This window comes from Oncorhynchus gorbuscha, linkage group LG16 (genome assembly GCF_021184085.1).
Source record: "Oncorhynchus gorbuscha isolate QuinsamMale2020 ecotype Even-year linkage group LG16, OgorEven_v1.0, whole genome shotgun sequence".
NCBI classification, from domain to species: Eukaryota; Metazoa; Chordata; class Actinopteri; order Salmoniformes; family Salmonidae; genus Oncorhynchus; species Oncorhynchus gorbuscha.
The window spans coordinates 74,454,568-74,472,288 of record NC_060188.1 but is presented as its reverse complement, the minus strand read 5'-3'; the positions used below and the strand labels follow the sequence as shown (position 1 = coordinate 74,472,288).

The window sequence follows — 17,721 nt, the reverse complement described above, 5'->3', positions numbered from 1 at the left end:
CGTTAAACATAGAATCACATGGTTTATCCATCTCTCTGATGCCATAACTTCAGAAAAAGGTTGATTATAGTACAAAGTTGCCAATTTCTTTGCAATTGATACAAACAAGCAACGTATAAAAATATGCTTCAAATGAAAGCTGAAATAACTGCATTAAAGCAGACACCCTGGACCCAAACTGTTATAGACCTATATCCATCCTGCCCTGCCTATCTAAGGTCTTCGAAAGCCAAGTCAACAAACAGGTCACTGACCATCTCGAATCCCACCGTACCTTCTCCGCTGTGCAATCTGGTTTCCGAGCCGGTCACGGGTGCACCTCAGCCACACTCAAGGTACTAAACGATATCATAACCGCCGTTGATAAAAGACAGTACTGTGCAGCCGTCTTCATCGACCTCGACAAGGCTTTTGACTCTGTCAATCACCATATTCTTATCGGCAGACTCAATAGCCTCGGTTTTTCGGATGACTGCCTTGCCTGGTTCACCAATTACTTTGCAGACAGAGTTCAGTGTGTCAAATCGGAGGGTATGCTGTCCGGTCCTCTGGCAGTCTCTATGGGGGTGCCACAGGGTTCAATTCTCGGGCCGACTCTTTTCTCTGTATATATCAATGATGTTGCTCCTGCTGCGGGCGATTCTGATATACTTTCGGCCCGTCATTGGACACTGTGCTATCTAACCTCCAAACGAGCTTCAATGCCATACAGCACTCCTTCCGTGGCCTCCAACTGCTCTTAAACGCGAGTAAAACCAAAATGCATGCTTTTCAACCGATCGCTGCCTGCACCCGCATGCCCGACTAGCATCACCACCCTGGATGGTTCCGACCTTGAATATGTGGACATCTATAAGTACCTAGGTGTCTGGCTAGACTGCAAACTCTCCTTCCAGACTCACATCAAACATCTCCAATCGAAAATCAAATCAAGAGTCGGCTTTCTATTCCGCAACAAAGCCTCCTTCACTCACGCCGCCAAGCTTACCCTAGTAAAACTGACTATCCTACCGATCCTCGACTTCGGTGATGTCATCTACAAAATGGCTTCCAACACTCTACTCAGCAAACTGGATGCAGTCTATCACAGTGCCATCCGTTTTGTCACTAAAGCACCTTATACCACCCACCACTGCGACTTGTATGCTCTAGTCGGCTGGCCCTCACTACATATTCGTCGCCAGACCCACTGGCTCCAGGTCATCTACAAGTCCATGCTAGGTAAAGCTCCGCCTTATCTCAGTTCACTGGTCACGATGGCAACACCCATCCGTAGCACGCGCTCCAGCAGGTGTATCTCACTGATCATCCCTAAAGCCAACACCTCATTTGGCCGCCTTTCGTTCCAGTACTCTGCTGCCTGTGACTGGAACGATCTGCAAAAATCGCTGAAGTTGGAGACTTTTATCTCCCTCACCAACTTCAAACATCAGCTATCCGAGCAGCTAACCGATCGCTGCAGTGGTACATAGTCTATTGGTAAATAGCCCACCCATTTCCACCTACCTCATTCCCATACTGTTTTTATACTGTTTTTTATTTATTTACTTTTCTGCTCTTTTGCACACCAATATCTCTACCTGTACATGACCATCTGATCATTTATCACTCCAGTGTTAATCTGCAAAATTGTATTATTCGCCTACCTCCTGCCTTTTGCACACATTGTATATAGACTGCCCATTTTTTCTACTGTGTTATTGACTTGTTAATTGTTTACTCCATGTGTAACTCTGTGCTGTCTGTTCACACTGCTATGCTTTATCTTGGCCAGGTCGCAGTTGCAAATGAGAACTTGTTCTCAAGTAGCCTACCTGGTTAAATAAAGGTTAAATAAAAATAAATAAAAAAAGCATAAAGAGTAGGCTTTAGGCCTAGCTCAATCAATTGAGTTCTAGTTGTAAGCTACTGTCTGTAATGTGTCTATATATATATATTTAATGTGTAGTCTAACGTTCGCAATGTGCTAAATTGTTTATTTAGTGCATTTTATTGGGTAAGCATTGGAATAGGCTGCCTCAATATTTGCAGCCGTAGGTGGCAACATCTCTCTAGGAGCTGAATCGTTGTCAGTATTGTTAAATAATTGTAATGTTAGGTAAGATTTTAGTAGAGAAAGCTGTTACCTTCTGCCGTTGTAGGGAAGTTGCATAATTAAAACACTTGTGAGCCTAAATTTAATCGCTATCGGGAAACCGGGTCTCCAATTGGGAGAAAAACAAGGGAGAGCAACACGTGACACATACTCTCTGTTTCTGTTCTGTGTTGCTCTCTTCCCTTCCTTTGGGCCTCCTCTCATAATATGCAGATATGGGGACATCAGGAGAGCTGTGTGGAGAATCAAACAGCACTGTAGTATTTCAAGTGGCTAATCAAGAGATCAAACCAGCCACTGTCTCATCCCTTGTCCTGTCAGACCCAATTCTGCCTGGACCGTTAGCTATGGTTTCCACTTCTGCACTCATCTCTCTCCTTTTGCCAGTCCAAAACAATATCTTCATTTCAGTTGTGATCACTAATGCCAAGAGATTGCGCTAATTGATGTTGACTGACTAGAATGAGCAAAAATTGCATTTTCAACGGTAACCTGTCCCACGGTCTAGGTTTGAGAGGAAACAAATAGACATTAGGTAATTAGGTATTATTTGTCACATGCAAGCCCTACCCAACAGTTCAGTATTCAATATCAACTCATAATACAAAACAATAAAAGAGAACAAGCTATATACAGGGTCAGTGCCAGTACCAAATGTACAGAGATACTGGAGTAGTGAGCAAGACATGTACACGCTGTATAGGCAGGGATTAGGAAGAAAGTGCTAGTTACCAGGATAAATAATACTACTAATAGTACACAGCATGGCTGTAGCATAAGTGGTGGGAGGTTGGGAGTTCGTGTAAGGGTTTTCTGGTGAAAGAGAAGCGGACCAAAAAGCAGCATGGTGGTTATTCATGTTCTTTAATTTATAAAGAAACTACACATGAGATAACTAACAAAAAACAAACGTGAGAACCTAAAACAGTCCTATCTGGTGCAAACACAGAAACAGGAACAATCTCCCACAAACACAGTGAAACCCAGGCTACCTAAGTATGATTCTCAATCAGAGACAACTAATGACACCTGCCTCTGATTGAGAACCATACTAGGCCGAAGCATAGAAATTCCCAAAACCTAGAAAAACAAACAGACTGCCCACCCAACTCACGCCCTGACCATACTAACTAAATACAAAACACAGGAAATAAAGGTCAGAACGTGACAGTACCCCCCCCCCAAAGGTGTGGACTCCAGCCGCAAAACCTTGACCTATAGGGGAGGGTCTGGGTGGGCGTCTGTCCGTGGTGGCGGTTCTGGCGCGGGACGCGGACCCCACTTCACCATTGTCTTAGTCCGCCTTATTGTCCGCCTCCGTGGCTTTCTCACCATGGCAACCCCTCTCAATGACCCCACTGGACAGAGGGGCAGCTCGGGACAGAGGGGCAGGGGCTCTGGCGCCTCTGGGCTGAGGGGCTCCGGTGCCTCTGGGCTGAGGGGCTCCGGCAGCGGCGCCGGACAGGCGGGAGCACCTGCAGGGAGGAGACAGAGAGACAGCCTGGTGCGTGGAGCTGCCACAGGAGGCAGCGGCGCCGGACAGGCGGGACGCTCCGGCGCCGGACAGGCGCGACGCTCCGGCAGCGGCGCCGGACAGACGGGAACACCTGTGTTGATGGGACGGAGAGACAAGCCTGGTGCGGTGTGCCGGCACTGGTGGTACCGGGCTGGGGACACACACCTCAGGGCGAACGCCTTGCATACTAAGCCAAATCAACTGCTCTCTCTCTTCGCACTCCCCCAATTCTATTAACACCTCCTCGAGTGTCTCCTCATCTCCCATCCGTTCACTCTCCTCCATTCTGTCCAATAACTCCTCGACCCTCTCAGACTCAGCCCTCAGCTTCGCTGACAGCTCGGATAACATCCATGGCTCCTTTCGGTAAACAGGGGGAGTTGGCTCAGGTCTGGCTCCTGACTCTGCCACACTCTCCCTGTGCCCCCCCCAATAAAATTTTGGGGGTGCGTCTCGGGCTTCCAGCCGCTCTGCCGTGCTAGCTCCTCATAATGCCGCCTCTCTGCTTTCGCTGCCTCCAGCTCGGCTTTGGGGCGGCAATATTCCCCTGGCTCTGCCAGGGTCCTTTCCCGTCAAGGATCTCCTCCCAAGTCCATTTATCCAAATAGTGCAGCCTCTCCCACTGCTGCTGCTGCTGCTGCTGCTGCTGCTGCTCCTGCTGCTGCTGTTGCTGCTGCTGCTGTTGCTGCTGTTGCTGTTGCTGCTGTTGCTGCTGTTGCTTCTCCTGCTGTTGCTGCTGCTCCTGCTGCTGCCTTTGCTGCTGCTGCTGCACCTGTCACTTCTCCTGCTGCTGCTGTTGCCTCTGTTTACCACGCTGCTTGGTCCTTGGTTGGTGGGTGATTCTGTAAGGGTTTTCTGGTGAAAGAGAAGCGGACCAAAAAGCAGCATGGTGGTTATTCATGTTCTTTAATTTATAAAGAAACTACACATGAGATAACTAACAAAAACAACAAATGTGAGAACCTAAAACAGTCCTATCTGGTGCAAACACAGAGACAGGAACAATCACCTACAAACACACAGTGAAACCCAGGCTACCTAAATATGATTCTCAATCAGAGACAACTAATGACACCTGCCTCTGATTGAGAACCATACTAGGCCGAAACATAGAAATTCCCAAAACCTAGAAAAACAAACAGACTGCCCACCCAACTCACGCCCTGACCATACTAACTAAATACAAAACACAGGAAATAAAGGTCAGAACGTGACAGTTCGCGTGGTGGTGAGTGTGTGTGTGATAGGCAGATATACAGTACATGTAAACAGGGCTGAAAAGTGACTTGTAGTAGGAATATCTAAATACTTGCAATAATATGTACATATAAACAGGAGCAAGAGTGAAAAGTAGCAGCATAAATAGATATACACTAGTGGTAATGACAATCAATATTTAATTAACAGCAGCATAGTGGTAGTACTAAATCTAATTACTAATCATTTTAGCAGCAGCATAGGTGTGGGGGAGCAGTAGTTGTTAGCCATTTAACAATATTTTGGCCAGGGATATAAACTTTTTAGGACTCTGGTGGTCTGAGCCTTGATTTCACTGGTACCACCTTCTGGATGGGAGCATGGAGAACAGTCCGTCTCTCGGGTGGTTGGAGTCTTTGGCAGTTTTTCTGGCCTTTCTTAGATACCGCCTGTACGTCCTCGATGGTTGGGAGCTCACCCCTAGTGATGTGCTGGGCTGTTCGCACCATACTCTGTAGGGCCTTCCTGTCAATGGCGGTGCAGTTACCATACCAGACGGTAATACAACCAGTCAGGATGGTCTCGATGGTGCAACTGTAAATATTTTAAGGATCCGTGGGGCCATGCTAAATTGTTTCAGTGTCCTGAGGGAGAAGAGGCACTGTCGTACCTTATTCGCGGCTGTGTTGGTGTCAGAGGCCCATGTTAAGTCCTCAGTGATGTGGACACTGAGGAACTTCATGCTCTTGATCCTCTCCACTCCACGGCCCCGTCGATGATGATGGGGGTGAAGTTACCGTTTTACAGTGTAATGTCTGAATTATTAGCAGGAAGGTGTAGCAAACTGTACAATGAAGCACAAACACAAACTCTTGAATCCCCTTCAAATTGTTAGTGAATTATACATTTTAAACAAATCGACAAAGCTCTTGCATGAAATATCTTTTGTGATAAAGACACATTGCAAGAGATAATCGAACATTTTTCGTGAAGAAATCTATTCTCCTGTTCGAGTGCAAATGTATATTGTGTGCTGAAATGTTAAACCCATCTCCCCTCTGAACAAATGCATAATCAAACAGCTTTGTTTGTGATTCACAAACTATTACAATGTTTTCCCTCTCTTCCTCGTGCACACACACACACACACACACACACACACACACACACACACACACACACACACACACACACACACACACACACACACACACACACACACACACACACACACACACACACACACACGCACACGCGCACGCACGCACACACACGGACTGAACACACTGTACAGTACATCATTATAAAGTATTTTTCCATTCAAATCTGAACTACAGGTGATTGACAGCAGGGTTGGCTGCCATTACCACAAATTGTACTGCAAATTAGTCACCTGTGTCATACAATCAGGAAACAAAAGCTTCCTGATTCTAAGAAAGTGTCATGCGGTGGAGTAGGTCATTTGTACTCAAACGTTATCACTACCCACAATTAATCTGTTCAGTGGCTGCTTTAACCCAAAGAGATCTTGAAAAATGAACACCTGGCCGAAGTGTGGGAATCAAACATAGGGATGGTATCTCGCCCCCAGGTGGTGAGGGTAGGCAACAATATCTCCACCCCGCTGATCCTCAACACTGGGGCCCCACAAGGGTGCGTTCTGAGCCCTCTCCTGTACTCCCTGTTCACCCACGACTGCGTGGCCATGCACGCCTCCAACTCAATCATCAAGTTTGCGGACGACACAACAGTGGTAGGCTTGATTACCAACAACGACGAGACGGCCTACAGGGAGGAGGTGAGGGCCCTCTGAGTGTGGTGTCAGGAAAATAACCTCACACTCAACAAAACTAAGGAAATGATTGTGGACTTCAGGAAACAGCAGAGGGAACACCCCCCTATCCACATCGATGGAACAGTAGTGGAGAGGGTAGTAAGTTTTAAGTTCCTCGGCGTACACATCACAGACAAACTGAATTGGTCCACCCACACAGACACCATCGTGAAGAAGGCGCAGCAGCGCCTCTTTTTTTTAACCTTTATTTAACCAGGCAAGTCAGTTAAGAACAAATTATATTATTTTCAATGACGGCCTAGGAACAGCGGGTTAACTGCACAAGCATTTCGCTACACTCGCACTAACATCTGCTAACCATGTGTATGTGACAAATAACATTTGATTTGATTTGATTTATATTTCATGGTTACTCTAGGAGCTCAAAATCTTGTGAACATCTTGGGGCTGTAATCAATGAGCATTGTCACCAAATGATTGTAAATAAATGTCCACCTACGTTGAGAGGTCTTTGGAAGAAGAATGTCCAAGGAAAAGTATGTGAAATGTTGTTGCTGTGTTGGAAACACACTTACATTTTGACCTTATTCATGACTCCAATTTAGCCTTGTGAGGAAAATTCCCCAAATCTCCAACACTGCCCAAATGCTCTGTCTAAATGCAAATATGCCTTGCACACATTACAGTTTCGGAAACATTTGGAACTTAACTTTCATATAAAATAATAATAGTTTAGGAAAGTTGCACCCGGCTTTTTTTTAAAGAACACCGCCTCCAACCGAGACTACACTTCCTCCAACTGGGGAGGAGGTTTGGTACCTCAGCTGGTGGTTGTGTTTTTTTTATTTATTCTGATGGGTGCAACCAGGATGCAGCTTTGCTAACTTGCGTACTGTAAGTGTATATTTTGTGTTCAAAGGATTATTTCCCCCTGATGTGAAAGGTTTCCAAAACTGTGAGGCTTGAGGATTATTAACTTTTCTAAATGTTAAAACAGAGCGTGATGATGAGGGGCGTTATATAAAACTAAGTCATCAGCGATTTGGATCGTCTCTAACGAATCCGCGTATCAAAGCCAATGACCATTTTCAAACTCCGGTTTTACCCATGTGTGTTCTGGCTCTGGCCCAACCCATTAGTTTCTGGACCAATCAGACGGCCCTGAAAGTGTTCATATTCGGTGACGGGTCGGGGAGGTACTCAGATCCAGAGTCACTGCGGAGAAGAAACTGACGTCTGTGTGTATGGCGTTGCATTTGGCCGGAGCAAATAGTCTGGGTAGCCAAGCAAGGGTATACCCCCCTTGGGTTCTCAAGAGCAAACTTAAACTCAGATGCGCAGAAGTGGTGGGTTGTTGTATTTTCTAAATTAAATGACTGACTGACAGGACATAACAGTGGTCATAATTAACACCTTCATTAGGAATACAAAACACCCTCATCAACAGGTGGACACACATGACTGGATGGCAACTATTTTACATTGGGAAAGTGAGAGATCACCAGGCAGGACCTATCATGTCCACCCACAGGTGTTTCTGCTCATTAACATAACCTATGTGTCTGTCCTTCTCCAGAGGTCGTCACCACCAGCAAATGTTTGGGGGCTTGGAGTCAGACATGCAAATGTATTAAGAATAACCGTGTGAGAGTCAGACATTGTTTAAGACCTGAATTTTGGGAACATGTCACTTCTGACCCCTCCGGTGTGCGTGGGTGGAAGCTTTGCCGCGATTGGCTGCGAGCCGCTGTGCATTTGAGTGGCAGCCCCTAATGAGTACCCTGGAGAGGTAACCCAACAGCGGTTTGTTTGCAGCTAATGAGACTGGAGGAGGAGTGTCGATCAGAGATGTGAACTCTGATAAAGGCTGCTTTTACCAGGGGTGGAAAGAGGGGAAATAATGTTTCCTCCATAGTAAGACGTTCAGGACTCTCCTTTGTGTCAGAGCATTGTGTTTGACTCATTGTTCCTGGGCAACTGCTTTATGCTCAGCAGCTATGATCACGGGTGTCAGTGGCAAGGAAGGAGAGTGGGGGGAGGACTGGGAGGCTGGGCTGTTGAGAGAGACATGATTTAGAGCCCAAAGCAATGTTATTTAACTAAACCCACCTGCATCTTTTAATTGATAACTCACAGTATTAGGAGTTTGTGAGGTTCAGCAATGCAATGCCTTGGTTAAGAACCTGTTCCAAATAGTCTGTTCACAGAGACCACTGTTGTGCTACCCTTTCATCAAATGGGGACTAGGAGACACATGACTGGGCTATAGATATACTGCCCCAATCAATCATCAAATCAAATAAAGATTCCGTGTGTACAGTAGCCTGCCTATTTTCTATTATTTTAGACAAGATGGCAGCATGGTATATTAATTCTGTTTCTCCCTATAAACTAGTCACCTCAGGGTGGCGCCAAAAGAGCAAAAAGCACACATTGTGCTTTTCTCTGTTGAATTGGAGGATTCCATTACACTCAAACTAATGCCAAAAGCTGATAAATTGAATATATCAACAAGTAAATAATCACATATGTGAGTAGAGGTTTTTAGAAGTTTGTGAAAAACATTTATCATGAGGTTATTGACGCATGACATCACACCTGGAACCTATCCATCTAGAAACATCCTTCTGGAGATGGAATATATAACAAATAACTTATGAGCTTAAGTAGCCTAAAATAATAATTCATTTCAGCAACCCTTTGTTTTAACATATAGCCTAGTGTGGAATTCCAACATTATGATTTCGGTAGTTGATAAAATCCCATTGTAAGTCATTGTCCAGTGTTCAGCCTGTGGCATAAAGTGATGTGGATGAGAAGTTGCTGAGGCTGAGAGCGGTTCCGTGGCTGGAGCTCCACCTCCTCCTACGCTCTGATGCGCGGTCTAGAGAGCAGAGCAAGTGCTGAAAAATTATCCCAACTTGCTTTCTCATAGCAATCGTGCTTCGTTTAGGCTACTCCTCTCGGCGACATATTCCGTTCTGTGATGAAGACAAATTAGTGACATTTTATACGCGTTATACGCGTAAAATATCGTTGAATCTGTATTTCGCAATGGTTGAGAAACTTGTACCATCGTCAAAGATGAGCGCATATCTTCGTTAAGGTGCATTTTTTTTAGAGTAGAGAAAAGCAATTGAACGTCACGGCCAGAATCCCAAAGAGTTCATTACTATTGACTATCTATAAAAACGAAATAAATATATTGATAGATTGATTTGTGGTATTTTCCTCGATCAGAAGAATAGCGTGTTTTTTTTGCCAGTGGTAACATTGATGGCTGCATAATGACATGGGAATTAATTCCTCGAATTTAAATGACAAGTTATCTATGGTCCTAATGGATTTTCTCTCAACTGGGGATTTTTCTACGTGAAACAGTATTTGAAATCATTAATTGAGACTGAGGTTTGAGGGTTAGATACCTGCCTCTGGGACTACAGAAGGAAAAACAAACCCAGGCAATTTTTGTGTTACGCGGAAGACCACCGGGGAAGAGGATTCTAAGTCTTAGGCAAAGGTAAATATATTTGCATTAAACCAGAATAATGCCATCCATGAGAAATGCTTGTGCAGTATGTCATGTTTAAGCTGAAAGTCAGCCGTTCTTTCTCTATTTCTAAATGGGTTATTATGTTAAGATCATTAATTGCTGTAGGCATAATTGCTAATACATTTGTTTTTAGGTCAGCATCTGTGTTATGTCCAAAAACCAAATAACCAAATACTGGTAAACCACCTAGTTCTATACAGATAAGGCTACAGTCAGTCACTAAATAACATAGTGTACATGTTTACACATTAAAATATTGATAATGCAAACCACTCCCCATTAGTTCGTTTCCCGAGAATCCGATTAAGCAGGTGCAAGAGCTTGAATCAGACACTTGTGTGACTAAAAGCCCTTAAAGGTATGGAGTCATCACTCTACCCCCCCACCCCCACACCCCACACCCCCCTCTCACTTCCCGCAGTGAGGGCAAGAGATCTCCTATCGGTCAGCTCTCTGCAAATACTGACCAGACATACAAACCATATTCGTTTAACATCGCCTATCAAGATAACCAGCCCACATATTAAAACTAATTTTAACAATAAATTATTTGTTATACATAACTCAAGACGCAGCTCTTCAGTGCATCATTTTATTCTACAGAGACTGGAAGCATTTCATTAGTGATTCACACCTATGCTCTGTCCATACTGTACCTTCATAGGGGCTACCCCTCCCACATATATTGACCAACAATACACATGGGCAGAGTATGGGTAAGGATTTATTCTCTTGGTGATTAGCTAATACATTATCGTTGTCTTGTCAATAGGCATATACAGTCTATAGGCTGGCTACTCAAATCGACATGATGTGTATAAACTAGCTCTACAGGAATTAGTTTAGTTAGAGAATCTAATGCTGATCTTCCGCTAATTGGTCTTAGATCTTTTCACAATATATTTTTCAGAGCTGTGATTGGGAGGAGGGGGGGGTCAGAATTGGGCTGCCTGTCGACTGCATATAGATATTTGTTTTAGCTAATTGGTCATTTGACCAATCTGATCAGTACTGAAAAATATCAATATTGGTCCTGTACACAGATTCGCAGATGTTATTGTAGGTGGCGTGAAATGCTTGTGTTTCTAGCTCCAACAGTGCAGTAATACCGAGCAATACACACATAATGCCAAAAATGTGTATATATACAATTTACAAATCTGACTCAGGCACCCCGGAGTCACTTCTTCACTGTTGATGTTGAGACTGGTGTTTTGTGGGTACTATTTAATGAAGCTGCCAGTTGAGGACTTGTGTGGCGTCTGTTTCTCAATCTAGGCACTCTAATGTACTTGTCCTCTTGCTCAGTTGTGCACAGGGGTCTCCCACTCCTCTTTCTACTCTGGTTAGAGCCAGTTTGCACTGTTCTGTGAAAGGAGTAATACAACGCGTTCTTTGAGATCTTCCGTTTCTTGGCAATTTCTCGCAAATAATAGCCTTCCTTTCTCGGAACAAGAATAGACTGACAAGTTTCCGAAGAAAGTCTTTGTTTCTGGCCATTTTGAGCCTGTAATTGAACCCACAAATGCTGATGCTCAACTAGTCTGAAGAAGGCCAGTTTTATTGCTTCTTTAATCAGGACAACAGTTTTCAGGATATGGTAAGAGCCAGATGCAGACCGTGTCGAAATAACAATATTTATTACAGCAACAGAGGCAAAGGTACACAACGGCAGGCAGGCTCAGGGTCAGGTCAGGCAGAGATCGGAAATCCATATAAGGGCAACGGTACAGGATGGCAGGTAGGGTCAGGGGCAGGCAGAATGTTCAGGGTCAGGAAATGCAAGGTGAAACAGGTGAAACAGATCAGGGCGTGACAGTGCAAACATAATTGCAAAACGGGTTTCTAAAGATCATTTAGCCTTTAGAAATGATAAACTTGGATTCGTTAACACAACGTGCCATTGGAACACAGGAGTGATGGTTGCTGATATTGAGCCTGTGTTGATATTCCATAAAAAATCTGCCGTTTTCAGCTACAATAGTAATTTACAACATTAATGATGTCCACACTGTATTCAAGGACATTTCTAGGTGACCCCCAACTGTTGAATGGTAGTGTAGGTGTGTGTATGTGTTTATATATATATATATATTGTCATATACATAAGTCGGTTCCTCTCCTTGTTCTGGCGGCGTTCGGCAGTCGACTTCACCGGTCTTCTAGCCATCGCCGATCCACTTTATATTTTCCATTTGTTTTGGCTTGTTTTTCCGCACACGTGTATTTAAACCTCTGTTCCCCCCCATGTCTGTGTGTGGAATTGTTTGTTGTTATGTGTATGTGTACATCAGACTGGTTTGCGCCGGGTTATGTCAACCCGTATTTGTTTCTTGTTCTTAGTGCCGTATGTCTGTTCGCCATAATAAAAGGCTCCGTTTGCTACCCAATTCTGCTCTCCTGCGCCTGACTTACCTGCAGCCGGTTACGCATATATATATATATATATATATATATATATATATATATATATATATATATATATATATATATAGCAAACAAAGAAACGTCCCTTTTTCAGGACCCTGTCTTTCAAAGACAATTTGTTAAAATCCAAATAACTTCGCAGATCTTCATTGTAAACGGTTTAAACACGGTTTCCCATGCTTGTTCAATGAACCATAAACAATTCATGAACATGCATCTGTGAAACGTTCGTTAAGACACTAACAGCTTACAGACAGTAGGCACTTAAGGTCACAGTTATGAACACTTAGGACACTAAAGAGGCCTTTCTACTGACTCTGAAAAATACCAAATGAAAGATGCCCAGGGTCCCTGCTAATCTGTTTGAACGTGCCTTAGGCATGCTGCAAGGAGGCATGAGGATTGCAGATGTGGCCAAGGCAATAAATTGCAATGACCGTACTGTGAGATGCCTAACACAGTGCTACAGGGAGACAGGATGGACAGCTGATCATCCTCGCAGTGTTAGACCACGTATGACAACACCTGCACAGGATCGGTACATCCGAACATCACACCTGCGGGACAGGTACAGGATGGCAACAACAACTGCCCGAGTTACACCAGGAAGGCACAATACCTCCATCAGTGCTCAGACTGTCCTCAATAGGCTGAGAGAGGCTGGACTGAGAGATTGTAGGCCTGTTGTAAGGCAGATCCTCATCAGACATCACCGGCAACAATGTCGCCTATGGGCACAAACCCACCGTCGATGGACCAGACAGGACTGGCAAAAAGTGCTCTTCAATGATGAGTAGCACTTTTGTCTCACCAGGGGTGATGGTCGAATTTGTGTTTATTGTCAAAGGAATGAGCATTACACCAAGGCATGTACTCATGTGGTACCCTTCCTGCTTGCTCATCCTGACATGACCCTCCAGCAAGACATTTCCACCAGCCACACTGCTCGTTCTGTGTGTGATTTCCTGCAAGACAGGAATATCAGTGTTCTGCCATGGCCAAATCAAATAAAATAAAATAAAATAAAATTTTATTTGTCACATACACATGGTTAGCAGATGTTAATGCGAGTGTAGCGAAATGCTTGTGCTTCTAGTTCCGACAATGCAGTAATAACCAACAAGTAATCTAACTAACAATTCCTAAACTACTGTCTTATACACAGTGTAAGGGGATAAAGAATATGTACATAAGGATATATGAATGAGTGGGTGGACCAGGGGTGGAAAAACCTTGGATCTCAATCCCATTGAGCACATGTGAGACCTGTTGGATCGGAGGGTGAGGGCTAGGGCCATTCCCCCCAGAAATGTCAGGGAAATTGCAGGTGCCTTGGTGGAAGAGTGGGGTAACATCTGCACTGCGGTACTTAATGCAGCTGTTGACCACACCAGATACTGACTGTTACTTTTGATTTTGACCCCCTCCTTTGTTGAGGGACACATTATTCAATTTCTGTTAGTCACATGTCTGTGGAACTTGCTCAGTTTGTCTCAGTTGTATAATCTTGTTATATTCATACACATATTTACACATATTTACGTTTGCTGAAAATAAACGCAGTTGACAGTGAGAGGACGTTTCTTAAAAAATATATATATTTTTAAATGTCACCTTTATTTAACCAGGTAGGCTAGTTGAGAACAAGTTCTCATTTGCAACTGCGACCTGGCCAAGATAAAGCAAAGCAGTGTGACACAGACAACAACACAGAGTTACACATGGAGTAAACAATAAACAAGCCAATAACACAATAAACAAGTCAATGACACAGTAGAAAAAATTAAGTCTATATACAGTGTGTGCAAAAGGCATGAGTTAGGCAATAAATAGGTAATAGGAGCGAATAATTACAATTTAGCAGATTAACACTGGAGTGATAAATGAGCAGATGATGTGCAAGTGGAGATACTGGTGTGAAAAAGAGCAGAAAAGTAAATAAAATAAAAACAGTATGGGGATGAGGTAGGTAGAATGGGTGGGCTATTTACAGATGGACTATGTACAGCTGCAGCGATCGGTTAGCTGCTCAAATAGTTGATTTTTGCAATTCGTTCCAGTCACTGGCAGCAGAGAACTGGAAGGAAAGGTGGCCAAATGAGGTGTTGCCTTTGGGGATGATCAGTGAGATGTGCCTACTGGAACGTGTGCTACGGGTGGGTGTTGTTATCGTGACCAGTGAACTGAGATAAGGCAGAGCTTTACCTAGCATAGATTTATAGATGACCTGGAGCCAGTGGGTCTGGCGACGAATATGTGGCGAGGGCCAGCCGCCTAGAGCATACTGGTTGCAGTGGTGGGTGGTATAAGGTCATTTAACACAATGGTTGGCACTGTGATAGACTGCATCCAGTTTGCTGATTAGAGTGTTGGAAGCTATTTTGTAGATGACATCGCCGAAGTCGAGGATCGGTAGGATAGTCAGTTTTACTAGGGTAAGTTTGGCGGCGTGAGTGAAGGAGGCTTTGTTGCGAAATAGAAAGTCGATTCTAGATTTGATTTTGGATTGGAGATGTTTAATATGAGTCTGGAAGGAGAGTTTACCATCTAGCCAGACACCCATGTATTTATAGTTGTCCACATATTCTAGGTCGGAACCGTCTAGGGTGGTGATGCTAGTCGGGCGGGCGGGTGCGGGCAGCGAACGGTTGAAAGCATGCATTTGGTTTTACTAGCATTTAAGAGCAGTTGGAGACCACTGAAGGAGTGTTGTATGGCATTGAAGCTCAGTTTTTCTGAGTTTATATATGTATGCTGTAATTATGTTTTATGATCAAAAGTATGTGGACAGTACATGTCGAACATCACATTCCAAAATCATGGGTATTAATATGGAGTTGGTTCCCACTTTGCTGCTATAACAGCCTCCACTCTTCTGGGAAGGCTTTCCCCTACATTGCTAACGGGACTTGCTTCCATTCAGCCACTAGAGCATTAGTGGCGTCTGGCGCTGATGTTGGGGGATTAGGCCTGGCTCGCTGTTGGCTGTGCAGCCCAGCCTAGTTCTTCCACACCGATCTCAACAAATAATTTCTGTTTGGACCTCGCTTTGTGCATTATCATGCTGAAACAGGACAGGGCCTTCCCCAAACTGTTGCCACAAAGTTGGAAGCATAGAATCATATAGAATGTCATTGTATGCTGAAGCGTTAAGATTTCCCTTCACTGGAACTAAGGGGCCGAGCCCCAGACCATTATTACTCCTCCACCAAACTTTACAGTTGGTACTATGCATTCGGACAGGTAGCGTTGTCCTGGCATCCGCCAAACCCAGATTCATCCGTTCGACTGCCAGATGGTGAAGTGTGATTCATCACTCCAGAGAATGCTTTACACCACTCCAGCTGACGCTTGACATTGCGTAAGGTGCTCTTAGGCTTGTGTGCAGCTGCTCGGCCATGGAAACCCATTTCATGAAGCAGTTATTGTGCTGACGTTGCTTCCTTGGGCAGTTGGACCTCGGTAGTGAGTGTTGCAACCGAGGACAGATGAATTATATGCACTACGCTCTTCAGTTCTCGACGTTCCCATTCTGTGAGCTTGTGTATCCTACCACTTTGCTGCTGAGCCGTTGTTGCTTCTAGGCATTTCCACTTCACAATAATAGCACATACAGTTGGGGCAACTCTATGAGGGCAGATATTGGACTAACTGACTAACATCCTATGACGATGACACGTTGAAAGTCACTTAGCTCTTCAATATGGGCCACTCTACTAACAATGTTTGTCTATGGAGATTGCATGGCTGTGTACTTGATATTATAAACCTGTCAGCAATGGGTGTGGCTGAAATAGGGATGTCCACATACGTTTGTGTGTATATCTATATATAGTGTATACAGTGCCTACAGAAAGTCTACACCCCCTTGAACTTTTTTCACATTTTACTACGTTAAAAAGTGCGATTGAAATAGATGTATATATTTTTTCATTGATCTAAACAAAATACTCCATAATGTCATAGTAAGAATTTTATTCCACACATTTTTACAAATTAACTCAACTATAGTTGAGCATAAGTACTATAGCATAAGTATTCAGCCTTTTTGTTAAAGCAAGCCTAAATTAGTTCAGAAGTAAAATTTGGCTTAACAAATCACATAAGTTATATGGAGTCACTCTGTGGTTAACAACATCTGTAAGGTCCCTCAGTCAAATATTGGATTTCAAGCACAGATTCAACTACAAAGACCAAGTAGATTTTAGAAAGCCTCATTGTGTTATTGACTTGTTAATTGTTCTCAACTAGCCTACCTGGTTAAATAAAGGTGAAATAAAAAATATATAAAAAAAAGAAGGACAGTGATTTGTTGATGGGTAAAAATAATCAAATCTGACATTGAATATATGTTAAAACATAGTCAAGATAATAATTAAACCACCCATAAACTTCAAATATGCAGTCGTCCTAATGAACTGAGCTGCTGGACAGGAAAGGAAACTGCTTAGGAATGTCACCATGAGGACATTTGTGATTTTAAAACAGCTACAGAGTTCAATTGCTGTGATGGGACAAAACTGAAGATGGATCAGCAACATTGTAGTGACTCCACAATAATGACAGTGATAATAAAAATATACAGAACATGCATGTGTATGCAAAAAGTCACTGAAGTAATACTGCAAAAAAAACTGCAAAGGAATATACATTTTGGCCTAAATCCATAGCCTTATGTTTTGGGCCAATCCAACACATCATTGAGTAACTACATCCTTATTTCCAAGCATGGCGGTATCTGCATTATGGTATGGGTATGTTTGACTTTGGCACAGACTGGGGAATATTTAGGATGAAAAGAAACGGAATGGAGCTAAGCACAGACAAAAATCCAGGAGGAAACCTGCTTCATTCTGCTTTACACTAGAAACTGAGAGAGGATTTCACATTTCAGTAGAACAATAACCAACATCACAAAGCCAAATCTACACTGGAGTTGCTTACCACGAAGACACATAATGTTCCTGAGTTGTGACTTAAATCTGCTTGGAAATCTACGGCAAGACTTGAAATGTGCTGTCTAGCCATGGAATTTCTTTCCTTCTTAATGCGTTTGAGCCAGTCAGTTGTGTTGTGACAAGGTAGGGGTGGTATACAGAAGATAGCCCTATTTGGTAAAAGACCAAGGCCATATTATG

At 43.6% G+C, this 17,721-nt stretch overlaps 1 protein-coding gene across 1 annotated transcript in view; it reads left to right on the top strand.

Annotated features, from left to right (window-relative positions):
• Positions 1 to 9,499: 9,499 nt before the first annotated feature.
• LOC124000473 (protocadherin-1-like) overlaps positions 9,500 to 17,721 on the top strand; it is a 144,531-nt gene continuing 136,309 nt past the window's right edge. Inside the window, exon 1 of the mRNA XM_046306846.1 lies at positions 9,500 to 10,123. The gene's annotated coding sequence lies outside the window, so the exon portion shown is untranslated. The remainder of the gene's footprint in view (positions 10,124 to 17,721) is intronic.